Source organism: Suncus etruscus, chromosome 12 (genome assembly GCF_024139225.1).
Source record: "Suncus etruscus isolate mSunEtr1 chromosome 12, mSunEtr1.pri.cur, whole genome shotgun sequence".
In the NCBI taxonomy this organism is placed as follows: domain Eukaryota; kingdom Metazoa; phylum Chordata; class Mammalia; order Eulipotyphla; family Soricidae; genus Suncus; species Suncus etruscus.
The window spans coordinates 47214509-47230871 of record NC_064859.1 but is presented as its reverse complement, the minus strand read 5'-3'; the positions used below and the strand labels follow the sequence as shown (position 1 = coordinate 47230871).

The 16363-nt window shown below is 35.1% G+C and overlaps 1 protein-coding gene across 3 annotated transcripts in view; it reads right to left on the bottom strand.

The window, feature by feature from the left end:
* CTNNA2 (catenin alpha 2) overlaps positions 1 to 16363 on the bottom strand; it is a 1246345-nt gene that overhangs the window by 645110 nt on the left and 584872 nt on the right. The window lies entirely within an intron of this gene.

Sequence of the window (16363 nt, the reverse complement as noted above, 5' to 3'; positions counted from 1 at the left end):
TTATAGATAGGAGGGAACTAGAGGACAATGAGGCTAAATATATTATGCTATCTGAAGAACCCATCTACAAAAAGAGCCACATTCTTCCATTTGTATGAAATAATAGCAAGAAACAAATTTATAGACAGAAGAAAAATTATTCTAGAAAAATCATATTTAGAAATTTATCATTGGGGAGAGACACAGAACATGAAAAAAATTCTGTGAACATTAAATAGTACTGGTTACACAACTCTGAATATACTTATCTGGATTATGCACTTTAAAAGAATGAATTTTGGATTTGGATAGTAAATCAAGTGAATTGCACATGACTGGCTTGGGTTTGATCTCTGGCACCCCGTCTGGTCTCTTGAGGTCACCAGGAGTGATCTCTGAGTGTAGTTGGTAGTAAACTGGGTGTAGTCAAAAGAAAACAAAACAAAATTTAAACAAAAAAGACTGAACTGTATGGTATGTGGCATGTCACATATCAGTAAACTTATTAAAAATGTAGTTGTAGTTAACTAAAATTCAAATTCAAATATATTTTGTTAAATATACAAAAGAATAGACTAGAATTAAACAAAGCAGTAAAACAAAAACAGAAAGTAAAGTGCCTTGCCAGTCTAACACAGCTAGGAGTGATGGAGTCAGGGCTAGAGACAGACCTTGGTTTCTCAGCTTTGTCACAGGATTTACTGATATTTCTCTCCTTTATTTCCCAGGATGTCAAGCTCAGTAAGGAGTCCAAAGAGCTTGATTTGAATTCCTGGCCATGTAAACTAGTTTTATTATTAAAATTGTTCTGTGTAAGAATATCTCCATGACATTTATCACTAGGAAAAACATAAGCTAAGTGTTCTTAATTATAGGAGTAGTGCTGTACATTACAGCTTAAGACATTGTATTTCTTTCTTTATTAAGATTATAAAGAATTTATAAAAATATAAATAAATTATATTTCTTTCTTCATTAAAATGTTATGTCCATTGACTAATGATTCCATACCCTCTCCTGTAAGTCATAAAATGAATTGAAAGAGGAAGAAGGAGCCCAAGACCAATCTGAAGTCTTAGATAACATGAATTCTGCTTCCAGTAAAATCATAAGTCAAATGTATAAGTGATCCAATTGGTTGGTCCTACAAATTTTCATTTACAAGTAGGGCATAACGAATCAGATAATGGAAATAGCTCAGAGGAGGAAATTCTTGATATATATCTATATTCCTGATTATTACTATTATATTTTTATATACATTATATATATTCCTGATATATCTATATCTATATATCTATCATGTGGTTGTTGCTCTTGCTGTGACTATTATGGCTTCTATCACTGTTGCTGCCATTGCTGATTCCATTCTTATCAGCCTACAGAAATTTCCTTCTGCTTTTTTTTCCTTTGTGTTCAGCAAGGACTGAAGATAGCACTGAAGATATATTGGTTGGCATGCTAATCTTACTTGCTGTCCATAGGAACCTGAAGTTAGATCTGCTGTAACACTCCACCACCACAAGAACCTAAGTTAGGTCTGCTATATTATTTCACCAGTATTTAGATAAGTCATTTATAAGGGGATTATAAAACCTTTGCATCTCTGTGTTTACCTTACTTTACACAATGACATTTTTTAAGAGGCCAGATAGTATCTTTCAATTAATATTAATCCTTTATGAGTCACTATTTCTTTGGGAAACAGTGTTAATACAACATATGTTTGTTAGGGAGACTAGAAAATATAAGTGTCTAGTAGAATATGTTCATCCAGAAAAGAATGGCTGTAACTGACTTGTTCAACTGCAGAACTAGGAGTATCTTCTCTGTGGCCTTTGGAAAACAAATTCTAGTCTATGGCTGCTGGGGAATCAATGGCTCCTAATTGTCTTCTCTATGCTGTAGAACAAATCTATAATTAGCTGCCTTGTGTAATGGGCTCCCTAATCAGATTTTCTTTCAATGAAGAGTTCTATGTAAAATTTGTACACTACAGCCTTAGCTCATCAGTGACTCTAATGTAGAGAGATGGACACAAACAGAAGAGAGCTATTAAGTGGGGTACTTTTGTCCCCATGTCAATTATACTATGCAGTAAGTTGCATCTATTGGAAAAACGTAAATAGTGTCTTATTGATCTTTTTTTCCTGTAGGAGGAGACATACACACCTTGAGAGTCTAATTGGCTTAAGACATTTGGGGAACATTTACCCTATCCTCGTAGTAAGAAAATCATTTTCTGGAAATAAACGTCAGAGTAGAATAGAAGCCAAACCAGAAATTGCCACAGAGTGTAAAGAGACATGGCATAGATTCCAAGAAATTTGCAAACTCTTCCCAAATGTTTTATTTGTTATCATTGTCTTCACATTCATGGCAAAGGATGGTCTTTGGCACCCGCTCTAGTCTGCAAATTCTATTATAACAGGAATGGAGAGAAAAGGCCAGCTTCAACCTGCTGCCCGGGGAAGCCGTGGGTCACTGACTTTTGTGAAATTGTCTTTAATGATATTTTTTTCTGGTTTAATCTCTCTCTTAAAAGCAAACATCAGCTGCCTGCCACTCTGCTGAGTGATCTACTCCCACTTTTTTTGAGATGTAGGCTCATTTAACAACTGGCAATCAAGCCCGCTCTGGCAGCCACAATGGAAACTGTCGAGGTTCATTACTCTGGAAAAAATATGCCATCTTTATTTCAATTCTATTGTTTCCCAAAAGATTAACAATAGTTTTTTTCAATGGCCTCTTTTCATGAAATTTCATTTGTATATATTTCTACACCCCCAATCCAGATGGTGAGACTCAGAGTGAGATATAAAGTGTGTTTCTAGCACTGCTATTCTAAAAGCATGGCAAAACTATTCTGGCCAAATTCAAGAAACATAGCATCAAGAATGCCAGAGGAGAAAATAATTTAAAATTAAAGATTTTATGATGTGGGGCCGGAATGGAGGCACAGCAGTAAGGCATTTTGCCTTGCATGTGACTGATTCAGGATGAACGCAGATCCAATTCCTGGCATCCCATATGGTCCCCCGAGCCAGGAATGATTTCTGAGCACAAAACCAGAGGTAACCTCTGAGTGCCACGGGGTGTGGCCCAAACAAACAAACAAAAACTGATTTTATGAGTTGGGAGAGATAAAGTACCTTCTTGATTCAGAAAGAGACTTTGGATGATGATTTGGTGGTAGCTTGTAGATAGGTTTGCAAGTTATGTAATTAATAAGTCTTATTGAAAACTCCTTATGGAATATGAGGACTTAATAAAAAATGTGAGAAAGAAAATATTAAGATATTTACCTCCTGCGGTATTTAGGTGAGCTTAGACAGTATAAGATGAGGATGCTAGAGAGAAAGGATAGGGTATGATATCTTTCACACTACCTACTCAATGTTCAACTGCTGGCATTGCACAAGGTTACCTGAGAACAATTACAAATGATCCCTGAGCACAGAACCAGGAATAATTACTGAGCTAGGAAACAAACAAAATAAGCTGTTGCAACTTAAAGAACTCAGAAAAATAACAAACTTTGTGAAATAACTTATAGTTTTAAAATATAACTCTCATAAATATTTTCTCATTGATAGTTTGACATGGCTACAATTATGACAGCTAATTAAGGAATGGAAGATTATTGCTCAGGTTAGATTAATAAAAGGCCTTTCATCTGCTACCTGGCTCCACTGGTATTTTTTGCTCTATAGGAAACTAGCAGCCATTTCTAAGGTCAAGCTCCATTGAGACCATAATGCTGGAGAGGTTTTGAAGGGGCTCTGATTATTAGCCTGACTGAGTTCTCTGCTAGCATGTCGATGAAAAAAAAAGTTAGCTCAAGGGTATCAAAGTTTCTAAAAAGTCTAGATTCAATGGCAAGTAACCTCAACAAAGTTATGTAGCCCATTTCACTAGGCTACAGCTAGCCTTCTTGGATTGCTTCTTCACTCTGAGTAGGATGTCTCACCACTCCCCTCACACAAAGAATAACTTAATGCTTTACATTAAAACCCAACCCAGGACTGCTCCATTAGAAGTTAGAGAAAGCTAGGGGCAAAATTTTGTGCCCTGACATAGCGTGAATAGCTTTGATCTATTTCACAATTGTGAAAAAACTTGCTCTTTATAAAGAATAATTAGTATAACTATACATTTATTGACTTAATGACTTTACCTTCCTTTATATTGAAGAAGCAATGGTGACCAAGAAACAGTACCTGTCTTCAAAGAATTCAATGATGTGTTAAAAAATGCTATGAGTCAATGATAGAAGTTCCACAATAGACGGGCATGAAAAGTATGAGTGATCCCAGAATAGTTGACATCTCAATATGTAGAGCAGACAAGAAAAGCAATGGTGAAATGCAGGGTTTTCTGTTTGCTCTTAGCATGCCCATAACTGGCTGAATTTGTAATCAATAAAAAAATGAAATGATTTGAACATCTGTATTTTTTATAATAGGATGTATTTGAGATGATTATTTGCTTCATAAAATCATGTGAATATCTTAACTAATCATCATTCTGCATGCATTTAGCATTTTGATTTTCTTCCAAAGAGTAATTTGCATATCCATAAATGCAAATATTTTTGCAGAGCAATGCCCTTTGATTTATATGGCAAAGCATACAGTTCAAAAACTAGAAATAAGACAATTTTGAGAACCTAGTGTGGGAAAGGTATATAGTTACATTTTCTAAGTTATAGAAGATTCTAGTTTTCCAAAAAATATTTTAGTGATCTATTAACAATTAATTGTTTAATAATTGAGGGCTGAGTATGTGTCAAGTATGTGTGGACAGTATATATAAGCAGACATATGTCTTAGGTGTCATAGATGTCCAATAATTCCCCTGAGGGGAAGGGAGCTTAATTTCCCTTCACTTAAGGTTTTTACAGTTGAAGAAATGATGCCTCATATCTAACATTTGAAAGGAGCACATAGTAAGAACTTATTTCTTAAAGACAAAAAGAAAAAAAGCTATTGGTTGGTGACAGTTCTTCATGATAGACAAATTAATTTAAATGATCTTGCCAAACAGTTAGGTGTTGGGAGTGGAAATCTGTGATTTGCTGATGAATTAGCCATGCTTGAAAAACTTCAAGTTCGCCAAGGCTGTGTCACACCCTTGGCACTCTTCTGTGACCATGGAGATGTGAAATTTGTTCTGGATTCTGCTTTCATGGAAGGAGGATATGAGAAGGTTTATTTTCATCCAATGACTAATGATGCAACTATGGGTTTGAGCCCCGAAGACTTTCTCACATTTGTTAAGGATACAGGACATGATCCAATAATAATAAATTTTGATTAAGAACACCTAATTTAGGGTTCAGGAGATGGTTTAGTGGTCAGAGCACATGACTTGCATGCACATGGACCAGAATTTGATCTGTGACATGTATGTTGGTTTTCAATGCTCCCACCCACTCAGTCTTGGAAATTCTCCCCACCCAACACCCAAACCTAACCCTAATACCCAGATCTTCTGAGTACACTTGGGGATACCTCCAATAAATAAACAGCTAACTTAAAAAATTGTTTATAACTACTCATTTAAAATTTATCAGTATTAAATGTTTTTTTAATCATATAAATGTCTTTATTGAAGGGGACAGAAATTATGCCAAGGGAACATGCAGTGAAGGGGCAGCTGTGAGCTGTCCTTGATGGTCAGGACCCCAGATCTCCCTGGACCACCCTGGGCCTTGAAGAGTCTCCATCAGACTGTTGTCTGACCTGGGTGCTGTGAGGTCCTTTGGGCCAGTCACTCAGATTTGGTGTTTGGGACCTATGACAAGAAGGAATATTAAATATCTTTTTGACAAAGTCAGTTATTGTATCTTTCACAAAAATATACTAGGCAATATCAAATACATACATTTTTAAATTATTTTATTGTTAGGCAGTGATTTCAAATATGTGCTATCCTTATCCTATAACTCTTCTCATTCAAATGTAGTAATGCTTGAATATGTATGTGTGTGTACAACTCCCTAGCTGACATATGAAGTACAAATAAATAGTGAATTCACGGTGCATTTGATTATCACATAAATAAATATTATCTCTCTTTATTTATTGGCTATACTTATTTTAACTTATTTCACATCTATGCCAGATTATGCAGTGAGTTTGGTACCAAAACTGGACAATCTCCAAAATTATAAAATAATATTTCTGGATAATCAAATAAACACAGACGCAAAAGTTCTCAACAAACTGTATTCAATAAACATTATAAGGCTGATCTTGAATATAAATAGCTAAAAAAAAGACAAGTATAATGAAATATCCTACATGAAGAAAATTAGACAGCAGCATAGAAATAACTCATATAGCTGGAATGCATGCTTGACATCTGAGGGGGTCTCAAATTCAATCTTGGGCTCCTCACGACCACCCAAATTATGGGTCATGAAGCAGATTACCGAGATTGGTCAGAGTCACTTTCTGCCTTTCTGAGTCTAAGCAGCACCTTATTGGAGCTTCCAACCATTGAATCAGTCAACATGTACAAACTAAGGTATTACTGTTGCCTAGGATTCTGAGCACAAATGGGGAACTTTCCCAAATACAAATAAAAAGAAAAAAGAAGTAAAAGAAGAAGAGAGCATTTGTCTAGGTTCCATTAATGATTAAGTAAAACTCACACTAAAATAGGGCAATTAGTCAAAAGAAATCCAGGTTGGAAAGGAGAAGTGAAATTATCAGTATTTGCAGATGACAAAATAATATTCATAAAACACTCTACAAACATTGAAATGATTCCATTGAGGACAATGGGGATATTAAAAAGCTAGACTACAAAAATCAGTATAAATTTTCTTACTTTTTTGTGTTTGTTTTTTTTTGAGGGGGGCCACACTCTTTGATGCTCAGGGGTTACTCCTGGCTATGTGCTCAAAAATCGCTCCTGGTTTGGGGGGACCATATGGGACACCAAGAGATCGAACGGCATTCTGTTCTAAGCTAGCGCATGCAAGGCAGACACTTTACCTCTAGTGCCACCACTCTGGCCCCAATTTTTCTTGCTTTTTATAACATGTAACAAGCTATGTAAAATATGCATAATAAGACTATCATATTTATATAAAATATTAAATATATATGTTTAATTTTCACAAAGGAGGTGAATGATCAGGAAAATAAAAACTATAAAATTGTTAAATATTATAAAAGAGATAGAGAAATACAATAGTCAACTAATTGGGATTCAATCCCCAGAAGATCATATGGTCCCTAAGCCTACCAGGAGTGATCCCTGAGTGCAGAGCAGGAAGCATGTCCTAAGAACTGTTAACTGTGGCTCCCCCACCAAAAAAATAGAAATGTAAAACCATTCAACAGCCTATAGAATGTGAGATAATATTTGCTTATTTTATATCTAACAAGCAGATAGTCCAAGACATATAAAGAACTCATATAACTCAACAATGATTCAATAAATAATGGACAGAGATCTGAATAGATACTTCTCCAGGATGTACATATAAATAGCAAACAGGCACACAGGAATATACTCATCACCACTAATTACTAGGTACATGCTGATCAAACCCATAGTGAGATAACCTCTCCTCATTGTAATGCTATTTTACATAGAAAATATTAATCACAACAATGGTAGTCAGGGTGTGGAGGAAAGTAACCATTGCTTATCAGCTTGGGGGAAGAATAAATAGTGCAAATATTGTTGAAATCACAATGGCAAATCCAAATACTCCACCCCAGAAAAAGCAGTTACTTTTTGATCCACCAATTTTACTGATGTGTATCAATCAGAAAATATAAAATCACTAACTCAAGAGGACCATAAATCCCTATGTTGAAGTCAAAACTATTACTAGAAAAGGTATGGAAACAATCGAAGTATTCTCTGAGACATGATGTATAAAGATTTGCTTATTTACACAATGAAATACTACTAGAGTATTAAAAAAGATTGGAGAGGTGGAGACTAAGGGTGAACAGAGATTAATAAAAGGTGTTTTTTAGTAGTTTGTTCTTTGTTTAATTAAAAATAATATAGAGTGGAGGAATAGCATAGTTTTGCTTCTGGCTTCTATACTTTATAGCCTGTGTAACATAATATCCATTTTCCTAGACTTCATTTCTCTATCACTATTGTGGGAAAGTCACCTCAAGAATCTCAGAATATAATGAGGGTTAGATGAGTCATGATAAATTATAATTTTGCTAATATTAAAGCATCCACAAAACATGAGTTTATTGTTCAGAATAGTCTAAGAAATCAAATCAGTTCCATGCCCTGAATATGCAAGGGTGAAGAATTACATTCAGTTCCAAAGAACTACAGACTTTTATTTAATGGCTGTCAAGAGGACATCTCAAAAGAAACTAATTATAGGATGAAATTTGGGGGCTTCCATAGATGTAACCAGACTCCAGTGCTTCGATCTCAAAGCCTAACCAATTCTGATTTACTCAAATCTCAGGGACATTTTGTATTTCCCTAAGTTCCATAGACAAGGGTATTATTGACAAGTAGAAACCAATGAAGTCAATCACAGTCACCATAATATAATCACAAACTCTTCTAACTGCATTCAATTATATTTGTCGAATTATTTTTTTTGATCTTGTATTGGATATACAGATAGGTACAGTTATTCCCTCACAGTTGATCTGTAGTCAGTTACAAAACAAATTTTCCCACCCGGACTAGAATGAGCCTCAGGATCCGTCTGAACAAATATTTAATTGATTAGAACTGATCCTTTAGGTGAAGCATTGCCTTAGCAAATAAAGTAAAGCAGCCCCCCCCCCAAAAAAAAACACATTTTGTGAAAGGTTTGACAGTAATTAACTTCTGACTTACCTATTTTTAAGTATATTTCCTTTGTCAATAAAGTCATTTCAATAATACTTTTATATCTCATCCTCAATAGCATTCTACTGTGTAGGGTAGGGCCTTGGAGATAATTTTTCATTTTTTTTTGGTGGTTTTTGGGTCACACTCGGCAGTGCTCAGGGGTTATTCCTGGCTCCAGGCTCAGAAATTGCTCCTGGCAGGCACGGGGGACCATATGGGGTGCCGGGATTCGAACCGATGACCTCCTGCATGAAAGGCAAACGCCTTACCTTCATGCTATCTCTCCGGCCCCAATTTCTCATTTCTATACTAGGTTCACGAAGTATGGCTGCTAGAAAAAAGAACACTGCCACATTATCATACAACTCCATGGTATTATGTTCAACCCTTAGGAGAATTTGCGAATAACTTTCTCCAAACCTATGTGTTACTGTTACCTATCCCAGGAATCACACTGGTACTAATCACTCATGTCCATAGTTCTAAGAGTAATGCTTCATTTATAAATATTTTCCAGAGGATTGAAACTGTCTTATTAAGGAGGAAAATAGTACTTTGAGAATAGTATTTCACCCTCTCATTTGTTTTATGTACTCTCCCTTCCATAAATATGCACTATTACTATGAGAACTCATTTCTCTTCAAAGACAATAATGTACTGAAAATATTTCACAATTATTCTATTCCTTCAAACAAGCTACTTAATTAACAGCAATAACATTAGTCATGTCAAGTGAAAAGTCATTTTGGAATTTTGTAAGGTAATACCTTTAGGTACAAGCAGCCTTATTATCATAATTTGGCACTTATACTGGTGCACCCCACCCAGTCTAATGAATGTAACAAATGTAATGGTCTAATGAATGTAACAAAGCAAACTGATCTTTGTCTATACAGGACATAATAGCCTTATTCTTGAGAACAGTTAAGAATAGCAAATATTATTTTTATATTACTTCCACTTAGAAGACTTTTAACTTGTAAATACAGTCTGCAGCTGCTTAAAGTAAAACAATGAAACTGTTTTTCTTTTTTCATTTCTAGGCATTATTATAAGGAACACAGGTATACTTCATAAATAATAAAAATTCTAAAAATAGTTGGAAAAAATAAATGGCTCATTATCCATATATCGATATAATTAGTACTTATAAAATTAAAAATGCAAGTTTTATGCTATTAATGACACTTAAAATCTTTAAAATATTGAGAAAATTTTTCCTGATGGATAAGAGAAGCTTTATATGGCCATTTAAAAGAACTATATACTGTGTTCTGTTGTCTGGATTTGTGACAATTCACTTATCTAAATTCTTGTGATGAGACCTTTAGTTTATTCTCAGTTGTTATTTGTTCTTTGGGGGTTCTTTTGTTTATTTTTTGAATCATAAATACACTCGTTAATACATTTTTTGCTGCATATGCTCTTGAGTCATTACTTTTATCATTATAATTTAAATTCTTAGAAACCAAAATAATAACTTAAATAGGAGCACACTAAATTTGAAAACCTTTATTACAATTTTACAGCATAAAATAATAAAGCTGTGACATTATCTGAATATTCCAGAAACTATTCCATAAACTGAAAACAAGTTTCAAAAACTTCCTCACTCCCATCTCTACCACAGTGGCCTGTGAGAATGAAAAGAATCACCTTTTATTTTGAAGCCTCTTATGTCCAGTTCACACTATGAATTTAGAAGAAAATATATTTTCCCAGAAGAGAATGGATGGAAGACAGCAGACACAGAGATAAAAACCAAAGAGAAGATCAAGAGAACAGCTGGGAAATTTTGCCACAGGTCAATAAGAGTCTCAGAGTTTTGGACCAGTATCTGAGCTCAATCCCCCCATTTGAGTCAGAGAGAAAAATTGGGTAAGTCAGCAATCACACCCAAGCCCCCTTTAAACAAAGCTGAGGTTCACTTTCTTTTTGAGAGTGCATGTTGATCTTAGACAACCCTCTTAGTGAGAATACCCAAGGAATTGTGGAAGGAAGCTGATGAACAAATAAATCTAGTAGTAACTGCTTATAGAATCAGGAGTAACTACTTGTTTATTCATACTTTAATCAAACCAACATGTTACCAATCTACATTCTGTCCAGCCTAGTGACTGTCTCACTGATCATACCAAGACTCAGATTCTAGTTTGGCTTCCTAGAATGGCAGCTGCAAAATGTTAAGACATGAGGGGGGCATTTTGCCTACGTGGGTCTCAGAATGACAGATGACCTTTCTCTCTTTTTTACATCTATATGGCTATTACCATATAGGTTTGAAAGGTAGCACTCTCCTTGCATAATCCAGCTTTTAAAAATTATTTTCTTGGAACAAATACATCCCCGAAGACATTCTGCATTCATCCTTCCACTTCCTTCCTGAATCATTCATTGTGTCTGGTCTCTCCAAAGTCACAGATACAGCCCTTTTATATGAAATATTGATTCCCTTTCTAGGTCAACTACCCATGTGATTTTCACCCAGAGTCTCTTCACATGATAGAGACTTGGGCTTCAAAGTGCTGGTAAAGCAATATAAAATTTAATATGGTAAGCATTGTTAATTCAACATTAAAATGCCATATCAGCTATGGAGTTTAGATTCTTTAGACACCCCAGCAAGACAGGAATTATCAAAACAACAAAAGTCTGGGGACCCAGAAATAAACAAGTACTTGAAATTATTTTTCCAAGAAAACTTTTTTTCTTCTTTTTCTTCTTACCTCTGAGAAACTATGTTGAGGCAACGTGCTTGCTTTTAAAAGAGATACATAAAAACAAGTCTCACATCTTGAGGGAAACCAATAATAGATGCTTCTTCTCTACCCTAGAGGCATACTTTGGGGGTATAAAACCACAAATCTTAACAATTTTGATATCAGAATATCCCAATGTTTTGTTGTTGTTGTTGTTGTTGAGAGTTTTTTAGGGCCAGCTGTATGAATAATATCATATGATAAATTAATTCACATCACTTCTCTTTAATAAAGACAAGATATTCACACATAATTTTTGTTTTATGAGCTTATTTAATAAAAAGTATTAGAAGCTCACATGGTGCTTCTTAGGGGTTAATCCCAAAATTGCTTGGGTATCATACAAATAAATAGAATTAAATCCATACTCCAAAATGTAAAATTTATGCACTAGACCTTATGGGATGCCAGGGGATCGAACTGCATGCAATCCATCTTAGGCTAGGGCAGGCAAGGCAGATAGATGCCTTATCGCTTGTGCCACCACTTCGGCCCCTCTGTCTGCTCTTCTGAGCATATGATTAAACATCATCCTTTCCAGGTATATTTATACAGAACCAAATTGCATTACTTTACTTTTTCTTACAGCTGAGTAATATTTCTTTGTGTATATATACTAGTTTCTATCTCTTGTCACCTATTCATGGACACTCAGATTGTTTCCATATTTTGTTATTATATATAGTGCTGCAATAAACATTGGAAAACAAATGCCTTTTCTGGACTAGATTTTTGAGCTACCCACTAGTCCCCCATATTCATTATTTTCCTAACTTTGTTCTAAGTCAATTTTATGTCACCAGAATGTTATATTCTGGTATAAGGGATTATGTTCATAGAATTTGACTTGATTGTACCAAGGTCTTACTTCACACCTAGTATTTTACAAGAAATATATAATTTCCTTATTATTCAAAAGCATCCTAAGGAAAAAAATTAAGCTAATATTAATATTAGACTTTATAAATATTATAATAGTTACTGAACCATTACTAAGTACCCAACCCATCTACACATTACTTCATTTAATCTTCATAAATCTCAAAGGTGGATTTAGAGACATCCTTTATATCCTTATGGTGCTCTTTTCCCCCTAGTAACAACTTGCTTTTTCAGAATAAATACACAGACTAGACATTATCCAGAGTTCTGTGTCACATAATCATGTATTAATGTCAATAATTTCCTCCTCCTAGTCAACAAAAGAAGGATCACCAGCCTTAGAACAATAATAAAATAGCCAACCTAATATGCTGACATTGTGATAAAAAATGAATTAAAATAATAAAACATTTTTACTGATAGCACCACAAGTGGGTGAATGGTTACTGGCAAGACAAAGTACTAAATTTACCTTACTAAATTAGAAAGGGAATAATGATTTTCCTGGAATGGAAGGAAACCATTATGTACTTCCAACAAGACTTCCCTGACATAATCACTATGTTCCAGATCCAAATTTTAAATCAATGCTAAAGCATAACTCATAATTTCCCATCCTTTAATCTTTCTATGAAATAGTAGAATATCTAAGCTAAGAGAGTTACCACAAGAAAAATTGGTTCATTCAGTTTTTCTTAGTATTCAATTCTTTGATCCAAAAGAAACAATTGTTCCCCTTTTGTAGTTCTATAGTAATCACTGGGCAGATTCTGTCAAGTCTGCCAAATAAAACTTTCCTATTTCTATGTGCTCTTTAAAAAGACTTGCCAGTTTGTCTTACCTATCTGTCTTTCTAAACAATTGGTTTCTCATGCAAAACACTCCATCAAATAAGATATTTCAACATCCTACACTGCTCCCTATCACACTCAAACTCAAGAAAAAAATGAGTGCTTGTTGTTATTTTCTGTGCATCACAACTTATGAAATTTGGTGCTTCCCCCATCAGAATCTAACCAGGAGCAGGGCCTTGCCATAAAAGGTTTACCCTAGTGCATATCCTTGAGTACTTTTACTAAGACCCCTCTTATGACATGCATTATTTCTATTTACCTTTTGGTTTCAAACAATTTACACCCATTTCTCCATTCTCTGCATTTACTGCCATCCCTGATATGATCAGGTATCTGAGTATATTCGAATACTAGTTCTATCCAATACTCTGCTAGAGTTAGGCGACCTGAGTGAGGGTAGGAGGGACCACCACTTCTTCCAACTGATTTAGGCCCAATTCTCAGAGGTTGTTGATGAGACTGACAGGTGGGACAAAATCAAAAAACTTGCTGTAACTCACGTAGATTGCATCTATTGCTTTCCTCCTATCTCGGTGACCTGTCATTCTGTCATAGGAGGAAATTAAATTGGTCCCTGTGATTTTCTTTTTTCAATGCTATGCTGGGTGCTGTCCACTTCCTCCAGCTATACTGAATGATCGAAAACTGATTGCCAGATGCTGTGTTTTGGTGTCTTCCTTGGCACTGAAAGTGATGGATGAGCTGATACAGATAGAATTCTATTCATCAGTGGCTGACTCTCTGAGAACTTGTGCAAATTAACTTTTGCACAAACCAAGTTTTACTCTCTTCTTATTTCTTTTTTAAAGATATTTACTCTTAGATGTAACCTGCATGAGGATGTGCCTCAAAGTTTAATCTGTAAACTTAACCCAACTATTCCCCAAGTAGTTTGAATCTTTGCTAATGAGCTATTATAAACACATATGCATGTTTTCACACATACATACACACAAACACCAGTGAGTATAATATAAAAAGAAATATTCAAACATTTTATGAAGTTTACATAGTCAATACACAGACCATTCTAAATATTATTACTCATTTTCAAACACATATTAAGATCTCATTGTTTCCCTAGGTGCTAACCATGATCTTTTTTGATCTTAATCCCAATGACATTTTTGCTAGTAGTAATTGCCTCTCTTTGTGGAGGGAGTGGCGTTTTGAGACGCACTTGGTATATATAGGGCGGCTTACTTCTGGCTTTGTCTTAGGAATAGTTCCTGATGCTCAATAGACCCTTTGTGGTGTTGTGAATCCAACTGGAGACAACTGTGTGCAAGGCAGTGGCTTGCCCACAGAACTATTTCTCAGCCCCTTACCTCCATGTTTAAGTGATGTCACTGAAGACCAGTACCACATATACCTGTCCAAGTTGCTCTAGATGGGATTGGTGAAGATAGGATTGATAACCTGAAAATAGGAACAAATTTTCCAGTTTAAACAAAACTTTTAGACTACAGCATGTGGTTGGTCCTCTAGATCCTATGGTTTATAGTAGCTTATATGTTGTGTTTGAACTGTACATCTTGAAGTTACAAACCAGTACTGAGTTAATGTATTGATATTGTCCTTTTGTTCTGTTACATAATACAAATTTGTATACATAGACCATGCTTAAAGTATAATCTTATTCTTTAAGAATAACAAAATGAAGGCCAGAGAGATAGCATGGAAGTAAGGCATTAGCCTTGCATGCAGAAGGTTGGTGGTTCGAATCCTGGCATTTCATATGGTCCCCTGAGCCTGCCAGTAGCGATTTCTGAGCATAGAGCCAGGAGTAACCCCTGAGCGCTGCCGGGTGTGACCCAAAAAAACAAAACAAAACAAAAGAATAACATACTGGGTTCAATCACTAAATTTTAGTATTAAATTAATACCATGATATATATTTACATATCATTTCAGGTAACATAATGGATAACAGAATTTCTTTATAGTCTCAGAGTGGCACATTTGTTTAAAATTTTGTGATTTTCTGAGTTTGTTCTCAATAGATATCCAAAAGAACCATGCAGTTATTCCATGCTCATAATCTCACCAACAGTGTGTGACCATGGATATTTATCAGACTTATATGTGAATAAAAAATATATCTTGTTGTTGATTGATTTTGCATTTCTTTTACTGATAAAACTGACAATGTTCATATATTTGAGGATATTTATACTTATATATCAGATAAATATACTTCCATGCCAGTTTCTATATGCTTATATTTTAATTAGTTTTTGCTATTTTTGTTGAAGTTCCTTTACATCACAGCTTCCAAACATTTTTTTTATTCAAGAGGGAACTAGAATTTGCTTGTTAAATGATTTTGCTTGTTAAATACTTCTCATTGTTTACCATTGGTTTTCTTTTTTAAATAAATTATTTGGGGAGGGGCCGAAGAGCCATAGGGCATTTGCCTTGCAAGAGGCTGACCCAGGACCAATGGTGGTTCAAATCCTGGAATCCCATATGGTCCCCCATGCCTGCAGGAGAGATTTCTGAGTAGAGCCAGAAGTAACTTAAGTGCCACTGGGTGTGGCCCCAAAAACCCCCAAAATATTTTTTTTATTTTTGGGGGCCTACACCTGGCAGTGTTCAGGGTTTACTCCTGGCTCTGCACTCAGAAATCACTCCTGGCTCAGGGGACCTTATGGGATGCTGGGGATCCCAATCCTGGGTCAGCCACTTGCAAGGCAAACACCCTATCACTCACTGTGTTACCACTCCTGCCCAAAATAGATTTTTTTTAAAATTAGATTTATTGAAAGGTATATGGGCAAAGGAAAAAAAAAATCTCCACTACTGGGAAGAAAACTTGCATAGGATAATGTTCTCAAACACAAAAATTATGTTTTATATTACTAAAATTACTTTTTGATGACTAATAGATAAAGTCATAGGTAGAGAAACCAAGTTCAAGGTTATAAAGGTATTCGTTCATTTTCTTTTATTACTCTTTTTGGTTTCATGTTTTACATTGCAAGTTTTGACTTATTTGGAATTTTTACTGCCTTTTGACTTGAGATATCAAAGAACTCTAATTTTAT